Below are 10,252 nucleotides of genomic sequence, written 5' to 3'. Positions count from 1 at the left end.
CCCTCGGCAAAAGCTTATTTAATGCTTGCACATATTCAATTCAATGAAACATTACTCCAAAGGAAGGAAGAACGGTTGGCCTACTCTAAACTTTTCTTGTGATGATTTCTTTTCCATTCTTCTCATTCACATCTTGGGCTTGCAATCTTCACATGCAATCCCTCAAATCCCCATCACCAAGTAGCCACCATCTTGACTTTTTTTTTTACAATCTCCCTCCTCCAATCTGCAGATAATCCTGGCCCAGTCTACTGTATGGGAGTAGAAGCAATCTTGAGACTCAAAGTATCAAAGTTTCTCACCACAGTGCTAAGCCACAAAACTTAATTCCCAGGCTACAACTCGGGGTTCCCCGTGTCTTGCTGAACCTGGGTCCAAACCAGTTTACAGAATAACAGAATAATAGAGTTGGAAGGGACCTTGGAGGTTATCTAGTCCAACCCCCTGCTCAGGCAGGAAACCTTATACCATTTCAGACAAATGGCTGTCCAATCTCTTCTTATAAAGACTTCCAGTGTTGGAGCATTCACAGCTTCTGAAGGCAAGTTGTTCCACTGATTAATTGTTCTGTCAGGAAATTTCTCCTTAATTTCAGGTTGCTTCTCTCCTTGCTTAGTTTCCTTACTACCACAACTGACCCCAGTTGAGTTGTAAGTCATTGCAGTCATTAGGTGGGTCACCATGTGACTTGATTGAAATTTACGACAGGTGTTAAGCAAGTCACCGTGGTTGTTAAGCAAATCAGATGGTTGTTAAGTGAATCTAGCATATCGAGTGGGCATTTTTTTGCTGTTTACTGTTGGAAAACAGCAAAAAAAAAATTACAAATCATGGTCGCATGACTATTGCAACCAGTCAGAAACATTAGCCAGTTGCCAAACAACTAAAATAAAATAAAACATGACCAAGGAGGAGAGAGGCAGATGTGCAGCAGTCATAACACTGAGGAGAGGTCATAAGTAACTTTGAAAAACTCTGTCCTAATTTGAAACAGTCATTAAGCTACAACTACCTGTATAGGATGGCCCAATGTATGAGATCCATCAGGTTTCCTTTTAAAGAAATGTTGCATAACAGAGAACTATTCTTACAAAACCTAGGGGTAGCCAATCTTGGCTCTTTTATGATTCGTGGACTTCAACTCCCAGAATTCCTGAGCCAGCAATTCCTGGCTCAGGAATTCTGGGAGTTGAAGTCCACGAGTCATAAAAGAGCCAAGGTTGCCTACCCCTGGCCACTGCAACTCACAACCTTGCAATAAACAAAGGAAGCAGAAAAAAATGTGGCTTTTGTCTGTAGCCCAACCACTGCAAACTCTTCACGGGTTGGAATTGAGAGCATAATTCTTTTACCCATGACTTATTCAATTAACTCAATTTTTAGGGTTTGTATGATTCGGGAACAATAAACTAATCCCACAATCCAAGTTTACAGAATACACTAGCTTAAAATGCAACTAGCTGAAGTCTGACACGCAAACACATCTGTGGATTTGAAGAAGACTATTACAGCAACTTAATGTAGTGGTTTAGGATGCTAGAATGAGAAGACCTGAGTTCTAGTCCTTCCCTAAACACCGAAGCCAGCTAGATGGCATTGGACCAGTTACCCTGAGCTCTGGGGAAAAGGTTCCGACAAGCCATTTCAGCTAAGTTGTCAGAAGAACATCACGGACCTATCCATGTCATCACCCAGAGTCAAAATTGACTCAAAGTACCACCATCACAACAACATATTACTTAGAAAGTAACCTAAAGTAACCTGGGTTGAATATATAAGATTTATTTACTTACTTATTTAGATATTGACATCGTACACCAGCCACAGCCCCTCTCCCAAGGAGATGGCTGGTTAAAAAATAGGAAGTATAAATAAATATTTAGAATACATGATATGCAACCAAGATTGTCCACTATCAATTAATTATACCAGGAGAGATTTAAGGAAACCACAGCGCTAGAAGATAACGCACCTGCCAGAAAATTCTACAAACACATCCTTTGGGCAAAAAAAAAATAGTTTGCCTTTATTTTATACAATCACAGCAAAAGAACAAAGTGTGTGGATGTCCAGCAATCTCTGACACCCCAAAAGGAAAGAATTGTATTATTCAACTCCAAAATAGTTGTGTCTGGATTAGGTCACAGGTCTTGTTTTCCTCGCTGTTCTCCGTTGCATCTTAAACTAGACATGGCATTTCAGTTCAATTCTTATTTCTTATGACTTGGCAACTCCGCTTTTGTTAAAGCAAGCAAAACAATCACATTAATTTTTTTTTTGCTTGATTGGAATCCCGAAATTATTTTCAGATGTGCTGCCACTAATCCAGGGACACTCCATTCTAAATATGCACATTTAAATCTTCTGCCAATCTCCTGGCAGAAATGTTGGGGGGGGGGGAAATAAACTTGTTCCAGAGAAGCCAAACTACATGCATTCAACCCTACCTTCTCTATCAATCTCCTGTAGACCCCCTTACCAGTTGGATGTAAATATTAAGAGGATGCAACTTTGTTTACCTGCAATTTGAAAGACACATGGTAGTACCCAGAGCCATAGGTGGCCATTCCAAGCATCCTTCTTCAAGTCCATTTGCCCTCCAGAAATGAGATTAGCTGCATATATGCATATAGCATTTATGGGGGGGAAATGATGAAACATTTCAGCTGGTTAAGTTCCACCTCAGTGAATCATGGTGTATCAAAGGTAGATAATCTTGGCCACAGCTAAGTTGCCCTACCTTTAAAGACAAAAGGGTATCAAATTATATCTGCTACTGGGAATTAATCCTCATAAAACTGCATTCCTTAGGTCATTACCTCAGTTGGGAAGTGGTTGGTTTACTGAACAGAAGCACACGGATTTTTCTCAGCCCATTCTAGAACAGAGAGTTGTTCAAAGGCAAAACTGGAGGAGAATTTATTTCATTTATTACTGATTTGTTTATTTATCGGATTTGCTTGCCACCCATCTCGCAGTTCAAGGTGACTCTGAGTTACAGAAAAGATTATGGATACAGATAGTCCTCGACTCATTTAGTGAACAACGGCACTGAAAAAAAAAGTGACTTATGACTGTTTTTCCCACTTACAACCGTTGCAGCATCCCTATGGTCACGGGATCAAAATTCAGACTCTTGGCAACTGGCTCCTGTTTATGACGCTTGCCGTGTCCTGGGGTCACCTTTTGTGACCTTCTGACAAGCAAAGTCAATGGGCAACTGATTCATACTGTCCCGGGTTGCATGTGATCACTTTTTCTAACCTTCCGACAAGCAAAGTCATTTTATCACTTAACAACCGTGTTACTAACTTAATAACTGCAATGATTCACTTAACAACCGTGGCCAGAAAGGTCATAAAAAGGTGCAAAACTCACTTAACAACTGTCTTGCTTAGCAACAGAAACTTTGGGCTCAGTTGTGGTCATAAGTGAAGGAGTACGTGTAATAAAGGTGGGATAAAAATGAATAACTTTTTAAAAAGCCTCTGAAGTTTAATATGTTATTTCCAACTACAGTCAATTCATCAGTGAATTGCAAAATTAACACCAAGGGAAGGCAGCTCGGAGCATAACCTTATCCCCACCTAAAATGATACAGAGAAATTGAAAGGGGAACATTTTAGCTGGCAAAAAATGTTTGTAGAAGTTGAAAATGAAATCCCAGAATGGCCCAAGCAGGAGAATCTTGAAAGAGTTCGTTAAGTTTGTTTAATATCTCCTGGGGAGGGGATTTTTTTTAACATTCATAATATTTGAGGGGTCTTTCTAGCTGAGAGATGAGAAATGTTGAGCATTTATCCTGGCAAAGCCAAATAGGGCTCACGCTGCATTATAAGTGAAACGAACCAAAGATTTGACGTTGTGCTGGATATCTCTGTTCCTTGGGTGTGTTAGTGTCGCTGAAGGTCAAACATCTCCATCCAGACCGTGCAAGTTCCTGAAATATCTGGTAGGACAGCATTGTTGGTGTAAAGTGGTGACTCCCACCCGTCATGTTCTTGAGGGATTTCTTGTTTGGTTTTCTGAATCTTCCGCCCTTCAGCTACATCCCAATGTAAATGTCATTGCAATCTAAGATTTCCCAACCTGATACCCTCGGAATGAGCTGAAATCCAGCTGCAACGTGAAGGCCAACACGTCTGGAGGACATCAAGAGGTAAAGAGCTAAAATAAAGCTCTTTATGGATAAACCGAAGACTGACTGATTAGGACAACCTAGTCTTCACTGTGGTCAACCATGTTCATCTGGAAAAACCTCCAAGGGGGAATTTAATGGTTCTCTGGAACTCACAGGCATACTGCTTCTGTACATGGAGGCTTCATTTTAAAATGTGACTATGAAGCTTTTCATCTCAAGAGTCTGTCTATATGGAACCTGTTGACTTCTAATCATGGATTAAGCAGGGGAGATGCAAAAGAGGATAGGTTCTAAAGTGGTGGAGTTACAGAATTAGTTGTTACAATTAGTTGTCAGCATACAGCTAGTCCTTGACGTACGACCATTCCTTTAGCGACTGTTCAGAGTTACAACAGCACCCAAAAAAAGTGGCTTATGATTGGTCCTCCCACTTACAACCATGGTCACATGATCTCCGTGGTCACATGATCAGAATTTGGGTGCATGGCAACCGGCATGTATTTATGATGGTTGCAGTGTCCCAGGGTCATGTGATCACCACTTGTGACCTTCCCAGCCAACTTTCAACAAGAAAAGTCAATGGGGGAAGCCAGGTTTGCTTAACAACCAAATGATTCACTTAACAACTGCAATGATTATCTTAACAACCAGGGGGAGAAAAAAGATTGCAAAATCAAACCCAACTCACTTAACAATTGCTGGAAATTCAGATCCCAGTTATGGTCCTAAAAGGAGGATTACGTGTATAATAAAGGGATGGGGAGCTCTCTCTGTTAGCTTTGTAAGTGGGGGCTTGAGCAAGAGAAATAAATGTGGTTGTAACAGAAAGCAGGGTCACCGAAAAGGTGTGATCTAAGAAGAATCCAGACCTGTGGAGGAACATATATAACCCTGCGGGTTTTACTCTGCTAATCATAGCTAACTTTAGGGGAGCGGGGTACTCATTACTGTTTCTTTAAGCCATTGAGACAGTGCCTTCTAAATATGTTTCTGCACTCATGTGTCCAGCATGACATCACACTGCAGCGCAAAGAGTATGGTGAAACACAGAACGCTATTACCTTCCCACCAAAGTGGTACCTATTTATCTACTTGCATTTACAAGCTTTCAGACTGCTAGGTTGGCAGGGGCTGAGACAAGTGGTGGGAGCTCACTCTATCATGAGGTGCTAGGATTCAAACGGCATCTTTTAAGCCAGTGAGCCACTCCACCTCCCTTATATACGACGGACAGTCAAAAAGCAAACAAATAGATTGTTGCCCAGATCAATCCAAGTTCTTAAGGCACAAATGAAAAGGCTCAATTTATCCTTCTTCGGACACATTATGCAAAGACCTAGCTCTCCGGAGCTCTATTATTTCCATAATATTGGAAAAAGTAGAAGGAAAGGGAAGAAAAATATTGTGGAATTCCTGACTGTTGGCTTGTAAATGTTTCTTTACTTGACCAGATAGCATCATCACTATGCAGAGAAGAAGAGACTGACCATTTTTAGTATTTTTTTTTTATTTTAATCCCATTTATATCCCGCCCTTCTCCGAAGACTCAGGGCGGCTTACAATTTAAAGCACAAATCAATGTGCTTAGCAGCAATGTGGGTGCATGTATTTACAGGGGGGATGGAGCTCCATTAGATCTGGGGGACCAGATTACAGACAGATCATTATGAAGAAAATCTTTCTAGGTCAGACATGTCAAACAAAAGGCCCGGGGGCCAGATCCGGCCCGCGAAGTGGTTTCATGTGGCCCGTGAAGCCATCCTGGAAACAGTGAGGGAATGGTTCCCACTGCCTTGGCCCTGGCCCAGAGACCCTCCTTCTGCCAGAGACCCTCAGATCTGTCCCACTCCTGCCCAGGCCCCCATAGGCACCCTTGATGTGAACGATGTAGAGCTGGCCATGCCCAGCCAGTAGGCCATACGGACTCTAGCCATGCCCACCCAGTAGGCCACACCCACCCAGACCATACCCACCCGCCCCCCTGAGGGCAACCGCAATGCTGATGCGGCCCTCAATGAAATTGAGTTTGACACCCCTGTTCTAGGTGATCATTAATACTTGACAACAACTTAATGGCACTTACAGGTAGGTGCCTCAACTTACAACCACAACTGAGCCCCAAAACGTTTGTTGCTAAGTGACACATTGTTGAGTTTTGTCCCGTTTTACGACTTTTGCCACAGTTGTTAAGTGAATCGTTACAGACGTTAAATGAGTAACCCGGTTGTTAAGTGAATCCGGCTTCCCCATTGACTTTGCTTGTCAGAAGGTTGCAAAAGCTGATCACATGATCGGGAGACACCATCATAAACATGAACCGATTGCCAAGCATGTGGATTTTGATCACGTGACCATGGGGATGCTCAACGGTCATAAGTGTGAAAAATGGTCATAAGTCATTTTTTCCAGTGCCGTTATAACTTTGAACGATCACTAAATGAACCGCTGTAAGTCGAGGACTATCTGTACTCAAGCAATATTTTTAATTAATTGTAAAATGGAATGAAAGAACAAATTAGGGATAGATTGTTATAAAGAAAATCTCTGTGGTTTCTAGGAGTTGAAAACAACTTGATGGCACATAATCAAGACTGAATGGGTATTTTGACACTCTGACACGTGATGCTTGGTTTGTTAGCAGTTGAATTTTTTTAAATTGTTCTCTTGTTTTCTGATTTCTAACTTCTTGTGCACCCTCCAGGGTCCTTACTGGCTGGGGAACTCTGGGAGTTGAAGTCCATGCGTGTTACAATTGCCAAGTTTGAAAAACATTGCATTAATCAAATCTATTTTTTTAAAAAAAAAACTGCAAGATCTTTGTGAGCTGTCTAAGCTCTGGATGGTTCCAGCAATACAAGAAGGGAAGGTTAGATTATCTGGGATTAGCGATAATCCCAGATAATCTAACATCCTGGTATAGAGTGCTGAAAAGACAGAAATCGCCAAGGGAATTAAATTACAGCTTAAGTTTCATAAACTGCTTCTCTCTCTTTCTCTCTCTCTCAAGACAACAGCCAAAGCAAGCAGTCAAACCCTGCTCTTTTTTTGCATGGATCATAATTAATTAAATTAATGTTGCAACAAAAGCAATACATCTCAGGGAAATGCCCTAAGACTTCCATGTGATGGTAGTGGAATTTGCAATGTAACTTGATTGAGCACAGTTTTGAATACTCACAGCAAAGCTTTATTTTAAAGTATTTTCTCTTCAGTACACAAACCAAAGCTAATAGGGATGAATATATAAATAGAACAGCCGTGAATAATAAACAGATCATAATCCATACAGGTAACAGTACAGTATTGCCTGAAGCATTATGAACAGTAATTATTATTTTCCTACTTCTGATCCCCAGTGAAAAATTCAGTCCTTTGCTTCCAAGTTTCAACTTTTGATCACTTTTCAGTCAGTAAGTGGCTTGTAGCCATTTCCTCTTAGGCAAGCCAGAATCCTACCTTAGCAAAATGAGGATACATAAAGGTAATGTGAAGAAAATGATAACAATGCAGGCTTTGTTTCCTTAAAACCAGCTTAATTCAACAGGAACGCAGATATGTTTGGTAATTTAATCTTAATGAAAAGTGAAAGTTGAGACGTGGTTCAGTAGATATATAGGCCTAGCAGACATAGAAAACGTTTATCTATTGATGGCCAAATCTGGGCCTAGCTTCTGCCTTGGTTTATCTTTTCCAACAACCAATAAGGTTGGAAGATGATTTAAAAGCAATTTATTAGAGTACTCTGATAAAGCATGGTCTGCCTATGAAAAGGGGAAACACTGAGTAATGAATTACATTGACTTTTATAGTTAGCACGCCAAAGAACTTCAAATCAAAAGTTGATTGGTTTAAAAAAGTAATCTGTTCCATTACATCTGAAGAGTTAGCCATAACCATAGAAAAGAGCATTGTATTCTGAATAAAAATAAAAGAAACATTTGCAAATGAAAACCATCAAAATGAGTTTGGGTAAGGTACATTCTCAGTGCTTCTCAAGGCTGGCTTGGCTATTTTCTTTGTTCACGGTGACTTGAGAAAAAACGAAATTGTTATCTATAATGTATTGAATGCTCTCCTACCAGTCCTGGTTTCTGAAAAAGAGGCTTTTTCTTGAAGGTTAAGGTTTATGGGGAATTATTAGCAATACAATAGAAAAAGCAAATTTAAAATACAAAAAAACCTGTGTTAACTAGCCAGTGCAGCAGTACTACAAAAAACATGTTTCAAGTAATTTCCTCATAATGACCCTCATTATGGATATACAGTATATTGTGAGGTGATCTCACGATGGATCGTTAAAGGAGCTTCCAAGTAAAAGCATCACGCAGAGATGCAATCATATTAGCTTTATTCAATGATAGATCAAAGAGAAAGAAATACTTGGCATGAAAGCATTCATGCCTGCATGTGAGAGAAATAAAATAGAAGCAAGCTAGCATTACATAACTAAAACAGAAGAAGGACTAAGAGCTAGGAGTAGAAATAGAAGCAGAGTTAGAACTAGAACAAAGAGCAGCCCCTCGTGCAGAGGTATTTATGGGGGGTCTTGGTCCCTCCCTGACCATAAAACTCTCTCACCAATGGGGCTGTCGGGTCTGAGACCCTTGGCTCATCAGTGGAAGCAAAGAAGCCTCTTTGCTCCCATCTGATGACCTTTTTGGGGAACTGCCATGGCTGGCAAAAAACATCTAACAATTCTCCTTCTTGCCAGCCAATGACAGGGACCAGTGAATGTATGTGAGGGGCGAGCAGGTGTCATAGACATACATAAAAACATTCAGAAGGCCAAACACAAACGCTTACACAGAAGGTTGTGCCGGTCAATGGGAACAGGTTTGGTAAACAGATCAGCTATCTGGTCAGCTGTATTACAGTGCTCAACATGTATAAAACCCTCTTTCGCAAGGTGCCTGACATTTTTATAGCGTATGTCTATGTGGCGAGATCTAGAGCCTACTGCATAAGCGCCCGAGATTGCAATTGCGGCCGTGTTGTCCTCTAGAATTTGAATGGGCAGAGGAGGAGATGCCCAGATGTTTGTTATCAGCTCATTGAACCAAGTCAAATCATTGGCCGTGTCTGACAGGCTGGCAAATTCAGCCTCGGCCGTGGAGCAAGAAATAAATTTTTGCTGCCTAACATGCCAATGTATTGGGCAGCCATTTAGCAATATGAGGAAACCAGAAGTGCTCCGTCTACTTTTGGTGTCGCCAGCCCAGTCTGCGTCTGAGTAAGCGGAGAGCTGGGCCGTCTTCCCCTTCTCTGGTTCTAGCATAAGGAGGGCATCAGCTGTGCCCTTAAGGTATCTGAGCACCCTTTTAACAGCAGTCCAGTGGAATTCCTTTGGGCGTTCCACGTGCCTGGACAATAGATTCACAGCTAAAGCTATGTCAGGTCTGCTCCAATTGCTGATGTATAGCAAGGAGCCAATCACAGATCTGTAAAGCGTGTTATCTGTGAACTCAGGACCGTCCTTATGGGTGTGGTTGTAAAAGTCGGTTTGCATTGGGCTATGCGTAGGATTAGATTCTGTCATTTTGCATTTGGCCAGTAATTCCTCTATCTTTTCTTTTTGAGATAGAGCGAACCCCCCCTTAGTGGCCAAAATATGCACACCCAGGTACTTGTCAACCCGCCCCAAAGACTTCAGAGTAAACTTTTCTTCCAGGGCCTTGGCAAATTCATCACACCCTTCCTTGTTAGGCCCTACATATAATAGATCGTCCACATAAACTAACACCCGTTCTGTGGTACCCTTGGAATTGCGTGTGAAAACACATTCATCTGCACGGGATGCTGAGAAACCAACTCGTTCTAAACTCTTTCTAAGACAGTCATACCATAATTTCCCTGACTGCTTGAGACCATATAACCCTTTGTGAAGCAACCATGTATTTCCCCCTTCTTGCTGGTAGCCAGGAGGGGCCCTCACGTAGATCTGCTGGTCCAAGTTGGCGTGGAGGTAAGCCGTCTGGATGTCGAATTGGAAGACTTCTTCTCCCAGAGCGGCTGCAGTCACGAGGGCGGCCTTGACGCTCTCTGCGCGGACGGTTGGAGAGTACGTCTCGGCGTAGTCTTCCATATAGCGCTGAGCGAAGCCCTGGGCTACCA

This window comes from Vipera berus (genome assembly GCF_964194415.1).
Source record: "Vipera berus genome assembly, chromosome: 1".
Classification (NCBI taxonomy): Eukaryota; Metazoa; Chordata; class Lepidosauria; order Squamata; family Viperidae; genus Vipera; species Vipera berus.
The sequence above is the reverse complement of the archived record's forward strand: the minus strand, read 5'-3'. Positions refer to the sequence as shown.